We start from the raw sequence: 12,538 nt of genomic DNA, 5'->3' as shown, positions 1-12,538 counted from the left end.
CCCCTCCTTCTCCTCTCCCCTACCACCCCCTCCTCCACATTCTCTTCCTCTTTCTCCTCCTCCTTTTTCTCATCCTCTTTTCTTTTCCATCCTTTTTCCCTCCTTCTCCTCCTTCTCCATCTCCTCCTCCTTCTCCTTCCTCTCCTCCTCCTCATCTCTCCTCTTTCTCCTCATCATCAACATCATCATCTCTCCACCTACTCCTCCTCCTTGTCTTTCTTTTTCATCTCCTTTCCTCCTCTTCTGTATCCTCCTCCTCCTCCTCCATTTTCTTTTCCTCATTCTCCTCCTCCACCTCTGTCTCTTTCTCCTCCTCCTCCTCTTCAGCATCATCCCCCCTCCTCCTCCATAGTCTCCTTGCTCTGTGACCTCCGATGCAGACTCCTTTGGCTCCCTGTCTCTGTTCCTCCCCGTGGCTAGCCCCTCACCTCTGTAGATCCCATTGCACCTCCCCAGCTGCTGGTGTTCATCTGTGGCCTCCAGTAACCCTCCATGATTGGAGTCCTAATGGGTGATTGTGGAGTTCTTCAGATGGTTCTAATCAAGGGCATGGAGGGCTTTAACTGTGGAGAAGGTGGAAGGTGTCAGAGAGAGTGCCCACACGGGTCTCAGCTGGGGGCATGCACTTCCCATTCTATGCACAAGCCATCTTGTACTGGACCGTCACAGAAAGAGCCCCCTGCCAAGAGACCACAGGGACATGTGAGATCACGGTGCTGAGACTGTCGTGCCCAGGTCTGCTTAGCACTGCGTCACCTCGAAAACCAGGAGAGAATTGCAAAGAAATATCCAGGACGTTGTCAGCAGGCATGGTTTTTATGTGCAGTGCCTGTGGGGTCAAGTGCCCTAATAAAAGGGTGAGAGGGTGCCCCAGGGCGGGGTAAAGCAATGACAGATTCCAGCCCACATGGAAGGAACCACAACCAATAGCAGTAAAATTTATGATGGCCATTATCAGCAGAGCAGGGGACACCTGCATACCCAGCAGTATCTCCCTGCACCGTGGAGACCAGCAGTCCTTCCTACCCCTGAAGGCACAGAGGCCAATTCACGAGGGATGTGAGCTGCTGTCCTCCTTGGGGACATCTGCCTCTCACGTAGTTCAGATGTCAGGATATTCATGCAAGGACATATCACCTGACCTGCGAGGGCTTCCACGTCTCCAGGAAACCCTCGCAGATGGAAGAGTCTGCAAGTTCTTGCTTCTCTCTAGCGTGTCCCAAAGCCCTAAAAGCAGAGCCCTTTTCCTCCACGATGCCGAAAGCTAACGTTGTCTCTCTGCTTCCTGTAACCACTAAGGATGATGCTGAATGACAGCTTCTCACAAAACTGATTGCTAACGAAATGATTGGTTTTGTGCAAAATTAGACTATCACTGGGAAGAAATGAACAAACAAATGACACGAGTGGGGTGTACTCTCCCCCGTTCTTGATCTTGACTTACCTACAAACCACTCCATCTCCTCCAGGTTGTCTCTGTAAAAACCATGGTGGCTTCTCCTGAGGAAGGCTTTCAAGGTCACCAGAGGATTGTGGACGTGCAGCTGGGACACAAAGAGGAGAAAGGGCCTGTCCTTGTTTGTGAAATTAGAAAACCACTGGAATTATGGACGGCAGATGATGGTGTCCACAGTGGACCTTGAATGTGCTGTGTCCATGACCTGGGTTCACCTGCTGGGATTTCACTGTGAGGGTTCCCCAAAAAAACTCATGAGTGAGACCATGCAAGAAAGTTCACAGGTAAAATGATTAGATTATGAGAGGTGTGACCTAGAAGTGGATTAATCCACTTGGATGAACTCACTGGGTGGTGACTGTAGCAGGTAGGGTGTGGCTGGAGGAGGGGATCCCTGGGCTGTGCCTTTGGGGTCTCTATCCTTTCCCTGCTGAGCAGAGCTCTCTCTGCCTCCTGGTGCCCTGTCCTGAGCTGCTCTCCTCCTCCAGACCCTTCCGCCATTTTCTTCTGCTCCCCTTAAGCCAGAGCCATGGAGTCAGTCGGCCAACCATGGACTGAACCTTGGAAACCATGAGACCCAAATAAACTCTTCCTCCTCCAAATGTTCTTCTTGGGACTTTTGGTCACAGTGGCAATTTTGTCTGAGTAAAACAACATCCATGGTCAGTATAGTACAGGAAGATATTTTGAGAGGGAGGGACGGGACACCCCACCCACACACCCTGTGTTACAGAACATTGCCATCATTATTATTTTATTATTAGGTGCTGCTAATTTCTGGCTTTCCCTAATTTATAAATTAAATACCTTCATAGGTATGTACGCATAGGGAAATAGCTATATATTGTAGTAAATGTATGAATATTTATTTATTACTTATATATAAATGGTTGGGTACTCTCTGGTGTTTCAGGCATTCCCTGGGCCTTGGAAGGAGTCCCTGATGCACGACCACTACTTGGATACTTTCCAGTGCAACCCGGTAACTCAAAGCAGAGATCCGAGTGTGGAAACCAATTCATACGAAGAGGTTGGACCTTTCCTTTTTCTTTTTTTTTAGCACCAGAGATGGAATCCAGGGGTGCTTCACCACTGAGTCACTTCCCCAGTCCTTTTGATATTTTATTTACAGACAGAGTCTCACTGAGTCTCTTATGGCCTCTCTCAATTGCTGAGGCTAGCCTCCCACTTGCCATCCTCCTGCCTCAGCCTCCCCACCTGCTAGGATGACAGAAGTGGGCAAAGTGACTCCATAAAGAAATCCTTCAGCATATACACTGTGGAATACTATGTAGCGATGAAGAAGGATAGCTTCCTTTCATTTGTGAATGAAGTGTGAGTTTGGACCTTTTCAATGCACCTGCTGCTATGGGACCCCAGGGTAGCTCACGGCTCAGAACCTGCCCCCCCCACCCCAGATCGTGAGGGTCCCCACCTTTGAATGTAGGCCGTGGCTTCCTGCAGCATCCGTCTGGTGGTGCTTCCCACATCAATGGGCTGCTCGGTGACCTGGTGGTTCCGCATGAGCACACAGTTTTCCAGAGTCGCAGGAACCCACAGCTGGAGAACCACGTGGTGAAGACGAGGCTGGCCGTGCACCCGACTGCGGTCCAGGGATCCGAGAGGAGGCCACTGAGTTTGGCAGCTGTGAGCGTCAGGACGCCCAGAGCCAGGATGCGGGTGTAGGCTGAACCGGGCAGCCACTGTGACCCCCAGCTCTGGGGGCCTGTCAGGGTCGCAGTCGTTGATCAGGGTGAAGGGCAGTCCGTAGAAGTAGTGGAAGCTGTGGTTCAGCGGGTGGTGGCAGTGGTCCCCGCGGGACGCGCAGCTCACGCCCTGGTGCCACTTTCCTGCAAGTGGGGGTGGGTGGTCAGCCACACCTAGGGCACACGCTGTCGCCTGGGACAAAGAACCCCGGGGCCATTTGGATGTGGTCAGGGGAAAGAAAACCTCCAAAGAGCAGATCCTGAATCAGCAGAGGCTATGAGTGACCTCAACCAAGACTTGCTTTTGGTTTGGGGTACCAGGGATTGAACTCAGGGCCACTCGATCCCCGAGCCCCATCCCCGGCCCTTTTTGTGTTTTATTTAGAGACAGAGTCTCGCTGAGTTACTTGGGGCCTTGCTAAACTGCTGAGGTGGGCCTCTAACTTGCGGTCCTCCTGCCTCAGCCTCCCAAGCTACTGGAATTACAGGTGGTGGAGCCAGGCTCTGAAGAGCTTTCTGATTCCTTGGGGCTGAAGAAGATAGACAGGTTCATAGAAGGAAAGAAGGCAAAATATATATCAAAGAACCCCAAACCTCTGCAATGAGGAGAACTTCTGAACTGAAAACCATCCGAGAGGGCCGGAGTGGAACCAGATACCAACTCGGGAGGTGGAGAAGGATGAAAGTTTTTTTTTTCCTCCAGAGGAAATTGGTCCCTTGACAATTGGATGGGAGGGGAATCAGGTGTTCGAATACCTACAAGGCTGGTGGTATAGCCTTGCTCCTTTGGGATTTTTGCAAAAGTGGTTTCGTTGGCAGGAAGCCCGCCTAAGCCTGCGTTCCAATAGAGGACCAGGTACTCATCATTGTCCATTCCTGCAGATCCCACAGCAGAGCAAGGTTCATGTTCCCTTTGCCAGGAACAGGTCTTAGCAAAGGGATTCTGGGCACCAGGGGACAGTGGGCAAGAATCTGGCTGTCAGCACTTGGGGAAGGTGGGGAGGTGGTGCTCTGGGTAGGGAGTGGGTGCAGATCAGAGAGGTTGTTAAATGTGCTATTGTGCACAGTATGACCCCACCACTGAGCATCATCTGCCCCAATGTCAGCTGCATAAGTTGGACACACCTTGCCTATCATGAGAACCAACTCAATCTATCTATCTATCTATCTATCTATCTATCTATCTATCTATCTATCTATCAATCATTACCTATCTTCCAGGTACCATTATGTTGCATCTATCCCCTTTCTATCCACACATCATTTATCTGTCACCTGTATGTGCATTATGCATCTGTCACCTTTATATACCTCTATCACCCATCATTAGCTATCACCTGTTCCTCTATTATCTATTGACAGGATTGCTATCAATTGAGCATCATTAATCCATCTTCCTTCATTGACAGTATCACCATCATCATCTATGGAGCATTGTATCTCACCTGTCAATGACTGTATTTCTGCTTCTCATCCACCAATGATGGTGGTCATCCCGTCCCAGAAGGCTCCCTCCACACAGCCTACCAAGGGCACCTACCTGGCAATTTGATGAGACAAGAGCTGGTATGTGGAAAATACCAGAAGGAAAAGAACGTTTCTCTAGTACCAGACGTGCACAGACATTTGTGTTGAGTGTTTTTTCCCTGAGCAATTTTTTTCTCTGAGTATCAGCACAATTCACGCAGAATCTGCAGCGTGCTGTGTGTCCCAGATCAGCTAGGGATGATCTTGACCTCAGGAAGAGGTGTGTGGTTATCTGTGACTCCCATTTGATTAACCCAGGGGTACCTAACCCCTGAGCCCCATCTGTAGCCCTATTTTGCATTTTACCTAGAGACAGGGTCTCACTGAGTTGCTTAGGGCCTCCTTTTGGCCGAGGCTGGCTTTGAACTCGTGATCCTCCTGCCTCAGCCTCCCAACCGCTGGGATGACAGGCGTGCGCCACCGCGTCCGGCATTGTGAGTGGGTTTTAACACCCACGGGGCTAAGGGTCCTGAGGGGTGAGGGCATACGAGGTCCTGTTCGGAGCACACACTGCAGGAAGGTGACAGGAGGGCACATTAGCTTTCAATTTCCCAGTCTCTGCGGGATCACTACCAAGCTAGAGCGGCGATAGGGTCCAGGCTGCAGCCGGGAGCTGCTGTACAGGGTCCCCACAACACCCACCTGATCCGAGTGGCTCTGCTCGGGGTGCAGAACGGGGGGCCGCCAGGTGCTGGGTGAGTCTCATGCCCTCCTCCACCAGCCGGTCGATATTGGGGGTCCTGAGAAAATCAGATGAATATCACTTGGGAAAGGGTTGGGAATGCTCTGGGCCTCAGACGAGGCCTGCATGGAACTTCCTGGGGCTGCGTGGCACCTGTCTTAGTGCGCCCACTTCTCTAAGTTTGCAAAGGACAGATGAGGCTCACCCTGGGCGGTTCCTCCTACAGCCCTCCCCCCACCTCAGCTGTTGCCAAAGCTACAAAGGGCACCCCAGATTTTGAATTTTGGCTTTGGCCTGGGGGGCTGGCACACAGACACCTTGCCCGTTTCACTTTCTGGGGGTGATGATGTTGCACAGTGAGTATAAACACGGGCTGTGAGAGAAGCTTTTGTCCAGCTGGGGAATGCCGTGGGTTCTGAGCCCAGGCAGTCTGGGCTCATCCAGGACCTTGGGTGGGTTCGGGGTATGAAATGCACATCTGCGTAGTGACATTCTCCTCTTAGGGTGGGTTATGGGAACCTCTTGTCACAATAACTCTGTGGTTACATCACAGGGCTTCTTAGAGGAAGATGGACCCCAACAAAATTACATTTTTGGCTTTTTCTTATTTTTTCGGGGGGGGTATGCAACCCAGGGGGCTTGTGTGCCTTAAATATCCCACCAGCATCCACGAAGGGTGCACCCTGAGTTTCCTACCAGGTTTCTCAGGTGCAAAATTCAAAGAGAAGATGAAACACTTCACCTAAGAGCTTTTGCAGTCGGACGTGCAAAAATAGATTGAGAATCTCACTATAGATAGGCATCCCAAAGGCAGTGACCCAGCCCCTAGAGCTCACGGAATTCCCCATGGACTGTCAGATGACAGGTGCTAGTCTCTTCCCTTCTACCTTGGAGGAGGCTGCATCTGGTGGGAGCTGAGCTATAAAAGCTCAGGCCTGGTTCTTCACGCACCTAAAGCTGACCACCTCAGTGGCCCCCCGTAAGAAAAGTTTTGCTTCCCTGAGGACAACTGGAAAAGTGCAGAGACACTGGAGGTGTCCCACTTTGGGATGTGGTGCTATTGGTGAGCAGCAGGTGGAGACCAGAAATGTTGTTCAACATCCTACAAAGCACAGGATGGGCCCATCACAGAGTGATCTGGGCCAGTGTTCCAGTAGGACCAAGGTTAAAGAACCTTGTCAGTCCTTCCAGCCAGCCAGCCAGCCCACCACCCATGCACCCATCCAGCCAACTATCCATCTGCCCGTCCATCCATCCATTCATCCATCCACTCACCCACCCACCCATTCATCCACCATTCAACCATCCATCCATCCATTCATTCATTCACCCATTTACCCATTTGCCCATTCACCCACCCATCTGTCTGCCCATCCACCCACCCACCCTTCCATCGATCCACCCATCCACCCATCTACCAATTTGCCAACCACCTATCTGCCCACACATCTACCCACCCATCCATCCATCCACCCATCTACCAATTTGCCAACCACCCATCTGCCCACCCATCCATCCATCCACCCACCCATCCACCCATCCATCCAGGCAACCATCTATCCATCCATCCATCCATCTATCCATCAACCCACCCACCCATCCGTCCATCCATCCACTCATCCACCGATCTATCCATCCATCCACCCACCCACCTATCCACCCATCCACCCATTTATCCATCCATCCAGGCAACCATCTATCCATCCATCCAGGCAACCATCTATCCATCTACCCATCTATTCATCCATCTATCTACCTACCCATCCATCTATCCATCCACCATGGATGGATGGGCAGATAGACAAATGGATGATGCCTGGATGAAAACATGGACAGATGGGTGGGTGGAGGAATGGCTCATTCATAAATGGATACATAAATGATGGATTTGGGGTAAAATTCTAGTGATTTGCTAACTCTGAGAATAAAGGACTCAGAACAGAGTACAATTTTACAAGCCTGTGTGAAATCCTCTATACAGTTTAGCCAAAATAAGAAAATATCCCACACTCTCTAAGATCCTCTGGCCTCCAAAGACCCCCATTCAGACCTTTTCCTTGGCCCCATTTTTGGCCCTAGCTCCCCCCCACCCCACTAAATATGCTTTTTGCCCTAGTCTCCAGTCATACTGGGGATCAGGGCTTCTGATGCAGCCAACCATCCATCCATATCTGTGAACACAGGATATGCCAGTATCTTTTGGAATCACTGCTTTCAAATCCTTTGGGTCTGAACCCAGTTGTGGCATTGCTGGGTCATATCATGATTCAATCTTAAGCTTTTGAGGGGCCACTATATTGTTCTGCAAAAGACCACCTGGAGCCCCAGGAGCTGGAGAGTCAGGAGGAGCCTCCCTGGAGCCCATGGAGGGAGCTCAGCCTGGGACTCTGGTCTCAGCTTCTGCCCTCCAGGGCTGGGGGAGGGGTGGTGGTTCCTGGATTACATTTAAGTCTCTGTGTTTTTGGTTATTTATTACAGCAGCCACAGAAAAACCCTTATAAACTCAGCAGGGCATCAAGTTGTTTGAGAGGGCTAAGACCCTATTTTTACTCTTGGAGAATAATCATTTTTGGTGCTGAATTCTGCAGCACTAAGAAATTTCATTTGCACTGGTCGATTTTAAGTGAATTATTCCACTAAACTGCACACAAGGCACAACCCCACGACCCAAACTACACTCTACCTCAGTGTAAAGTTCCCATAGCAACAAACATCCCAGATGCCCAGATCATCTGCCAAGATCAGCAGGATGTTTGGCTTGGAAGCGTTAGGTGGTTTCTGCTCACAGGTCTGCAGAAGCCAACATACAAGGAGCAAAAGCAGCACAGTCTCTGCAGAGGAAATAAATGTACAGGATTTGGCATGCAAAGTTTACACCATGCATATGTAGATGTCAGGCTTCTGGTGAGGGCTTGAACTGAACTCCTATAATGCCAACTGAGCCCCAAGAGAATTATCCAGCTGTGGGAAACCTCTGGTTTTGCACGGAGTCCAACAGCCCAAAATAACCAGGGTGGAATCCCTACTGCTAATGGCCAATCAAGACTAATGCTGAGAGAGGCCCATTTTCTCCCTGCACCCAAACTGGAGATTCTCAGCAAGCAATCAGAAACTGAGCCCTCATAAGAAAGTTCCCTCCACTTTAACCCCATGCGAACAGCACAGAGGTCCCCTCTTTATCCTCTGGGGACACATTCCAAAAATCTCAGAGGATGTTGAAAGTTCAGCTAGTACCTAACCCTATATAGACTATACTTTTTCTGTATATATAGATGCCTGTCATAATGTATAATTTATAATCTAGGCATAGCAAAGGATTAACGGTGGCAAATGATAACAAAACAGTTGTAACAATGTGCTGTGACAAATGCCTGACTTACAAGTTTTTCACTTTCTGTTTTTTTCCTTGTTTATTTTTGGACATCGGGCAACTGAATCCTGGGAGATTTCTGAGTGCATTTGTGGTGACATTTGTCGCTACCAACACCCCAGGGTGACCCTGGAAACACCCTTTCTTGTTGTGCAAGTCATGGTCTCTTTGAATTTGTTTTGTCACTAAATGGGTCCTCTGGGTTAAGGTCATTTGAGCTCAACTCTCAGTAAAGCGGGGGCGAACGTGGGGTCCAGAGCCTGAGGCCTGCCACTTGGGGTCCTCAGCGGGTCAGGAGGTGGCTGATGGTTGGCAGGCGCCTTGGTCCACAGTGCGAGGTGCTCCAAGGCTGCGCCAAGCATCAGACAGGGCACTAGGAGGACCAGACCTGCAGGGACACTAGGATTTTAAACCACAGATGGGGGATTCAAAGCAACCCCAGAGACACAACAGCAGGCAGAGGAGAGAGTCCCTGAGCATCTGAACAGGGGGCCAGGCGCCCCACTGCCCTAGAGGCTACTAGGAGCTTCAATGGTGTCCTGGGCTCCACCTGCCCCAGGACCCAGAGGTACTCAGCTGTCCAAGATGTGCTGGGGGTGGGGCAACCGGGGAGGGCAGGCGGGCGGAGTCACAGTGGGAGGGGGTAGCCGGAGGGAAGGGGCGGGGGCTGCTATAGATCTTGTGCGCCCTGAAGGTGGGGGACTGGAGGATGATCCTACTGCTGGAGGGACAGGGACACCAGAAGGCACAGTGGGCGGACTGGAGGACCCAGAGCGGACTGGGGTGTCCTAGCGCTGGGAGGAGGACCCAGCTGTGGCAGCGGGGCGGGGATGGAGGAAAAGTCAAGGGTCTGCACCCTGTGGTTTTTAGTGAGCAGTGTGTGTGTGTGTGTGGGGGGGGGTCATAAGGCCATGCACAGCTGCGCAGGGGCGGGATGGGGGAAAGTCAAGGGTCGACACCGGGGGAGGGTCATAAGGCCCTGCACAGCTGCGCTGGGGCGGGATGGGGGACTTGGGGGCCAGGAGTAGGGCGGGGCGTGTCCTAGAGTGGGGGGTGTGGGCGTGCTGGAGGTGGGCCAGGGACAGGCCTGATTATTGGGCACTGCGGAGCTGGGGCTGCGAGGGGGATGTGCCCAGGAGCTGGATGGGGCCTTCCTAGGGGGACAGGGTGGAGGGCGATGCAAGGGCATGTTCTAAAGTGCGCAATGGACTGCAGGAGGCTGAGCAAGGGGCGTATCCTAGAGGGGGGATGTGCTGGGGGTGGGGCAAGGGGCGTGCCTCAGTGTGAGCTGCAACGCACAGCTGAGGCTGGAAGGGGACACTCCCAGGAGCCCACCAGGGCCTGTCTAGGGGGAGACTAGGCCTTAAGGTGGGGTGGTGAAAGGTGCCTGCCCTAGGATGGGGGGCTGGACATGCTGGGGGCGGGACAGGGGCGGGCCTTAGTGTTGGGCACTGCGGAGCTGCCCCTGGGTGGACATTTGGTCCCAGGAGCGATCTGGGGAGTGACTTAGGAGGGGAAGGGACGGCGCAGGGGTCCAGTGGCGGCCCTAGTGTTGGAGGGACCCTCAGTGCTGGGGGAAGGAGAGAGAGGCCCCGGGGGAGGGACAGCAGTGGCTTAGACTGTTCCTGGGGACTCCCCAGCAGCAGCAGGGAGGGGGCGCGGGGTGTGCGGGGGGGGGGCGAGAGGACACTCATGCAGGGCCCCAAGTCGGGACCAGGTGGTTTTAGGGAAGTGATAGGGCGAGACGGCCATATGGGGAGAGGACCGGACAGGAGGATCAGCTGGGGTCAAGACCGTGTTGGGGGTGGGACAGGATTGTGTCTTAGAGTGTGTGACAGGCCATGGCTGGGTGTGGGGACCAGGATGGGACACGAAGGGCTTCGAGTTTATTGGGGAGAACTCGGGCTTCGGCCTGCATGTCTTAAAAAATGAGTGTGGAGGGTGTCACAACCTTGTCAGGGTGGGGCAGGGGACTTGCCTTATAGAGATTGTAGGACTTGGCCCTGGGGAGGAGTCCCGGCTCCGAATGGGAGGGGCAGAGCGGGTCTTAGTGGGGGGAAACTCCAGCGCATCTGTGCCGACCTAATGTGGGGGACACAGGCCATGAGGGGGCAGGGAGCAGGTCTTGGAGGGGTTCGGAGACCTGAGAGTGGGGAGTCGAGTCTCCAAGGCATTGAGGTGAGGCGTGTCACCCCGCTCGATCCTGGAGCGGCCCCGCAGGCGTTTCAGGCACAGTTTCTGCGTCTCAACCCAGGCCCCCCCTCCTGCTCGGGGGGGCCCCCCACCTCCCTCTGCCCCCACCCCAGCGCTGCTCTCTGGGCCCCCGCAGAGAATGAGCCTGGGACTGGGTTTCGGTGACTCACCATTTCCTAGCACCTCAGCTTCCTTTCCAGGGTCTCTCGCTCTTCCCCTCCCCAGGCCTGAGTGGCTGCGAGTCCTGGGATCCCGAGCACCTGACGGTGGCCGAGGCGCGTCCCCTGGGCCTGCGAGTGCACCTCTGCGTGGATTCCATGGCTGCGCACTGGCGCCAGGGAAGTACCTTGACCCCAGATCTGGGCGCCATCCTGCCAGGGCTGGTGTCTCCGCCCACCAGGCTGCTTAGTGTGCTCCTGGACCCTGGTGGCTCACTTAATCCGATTAACCTTCCAACTCTGGGCCTAGGGAGTGGCTCCTGGAAACAAGTTCTCCCAGGTCCCCACCACCAGTGAAGCTGGGGCTTCTGCATCTGCTTAATCTGGATGGGGCACAAGCAGGGTGACTCCCAAGGCAGCCAAGGCAGTTTAGGGAACATTTATTTTTATTCCTTCCAAGGGTCTTGGGACAGCCCCACCCCTCTCATAGAATTGGTGCGAATTCAGCTCCACCAGGCTCTGCATTGGGAATCTCTAGGGTGCTGGACTCTTGCTCCTTTGTGCACGCAGGGCCTGGGTTGAAGCCAGAATTAAACCGGCAGGGAAATGGAGTGAGAACAATTTTGATGAGTCTGGCAAGTTGGAGACTGTTCCCTGAGAGATTGAAATGTCAGTTCCTTCAGAACCCTTCCTCCACCCTTGAGCCAATCTGCTGTTAAAATAGCATGTCCCAGGAATTGCCCCTCCCTACAGGGAGCTACAAGGTTTTTGATTAATGTGTCCTTGGCTGCTCCATCCTGTCCTTCCCCCTTCAGCTCTTCTGGTTCCCACCTTTTGACCAGCTCGGGAGCATCCTGTGCCTAGTCATGTTTGCAGGAAGGAGAAAGATAAGGGGAAGAGGACTGGAGACCCAAGGAAGCCTAGGACATATAAAAAGGGCAGAACACTTTGCTTCTTGGGATACCAGGAAACCAGCCTTGGCCTCTTCTCCCTTCCAGAAGTCTGTGTTCCCCTTTTTAAAATAAACCCTGCTTTATATGCTTGCTTAGGTGTGCTTCTCTAATGTTCAAACTTCAACATGTGGGAAAGCAGAACTCCTCACCAGTTAACCATGGTATCATATTTGGAGGTCCTACGGAGCTCTTAATGCTTAAGTGCAGTTAGTGCAGCTGCCACTCTTCAAGACTGGGGTGAAGGGCTTCCCTGCCTAGGCAGCTATCAATCACCTGTTCAGTACAGAGCAGGCATGTTGCGTTCTGCTGAAGCTACTTCCCAGTTCTTTTTTTTTTAATTAAATTTCTCCTTTTTTTCCTGGGGTTTTTCACAATCAGGAATTGGTGAAGGGGTTCCTGTAATCTGCTGTTTGACAGGGTCACAGTGTGGGAGATGCTGTGGCAGGGCCACACCATCTGGAATCTGAAACCATGGGGAATGTTAAGTGTTTGT

The 12,538-nt window shown here is 52.7% G+C and overlaps 1 pseudogene across 1 annotated transcript; it reads right to left on the bottom strand.

The window, feature by feature from the left end:
- Positions 1-428: 428 nt before the first annotated feature.
- Positions 429-11,331, bottom strand: LOC308640703 (arylsulfatase D-like; annotated as a pseudogene). The gene is made up of 7 exons: positions 11,195-11,331; positions 8,055-8,202; positions 5,312-5,429; positions 3,919-4,038; positions 2,892-3,306; positions 1,445-1,581; positions 429-563 (listed from the first exon to the last, which is right to left on the bottom strand). The product of its transcript is annotated as an arylsulfatase D-like (transcript).
- Positions 11,332-12,538: the final 1,207 nt, after the last annotated feature.

Source organism: Spermophilus citellus (assembly GCF_964194105.1).
Source record: "Spermophilus citellus genome assembly, contig: SCAFFOLD_53, whole genome shotgun sequence".
Classification (NCBI taxonomy): domain Eukaryota; kingdom Metazoa; phylum Chordata; class Mammalia; order Rodentia; family Sciuridae; genus Spermophilus; species Spermophilus citellus.
This window is presented reverse-complemented; position numbering and strand designations above follow the sequence as displayed.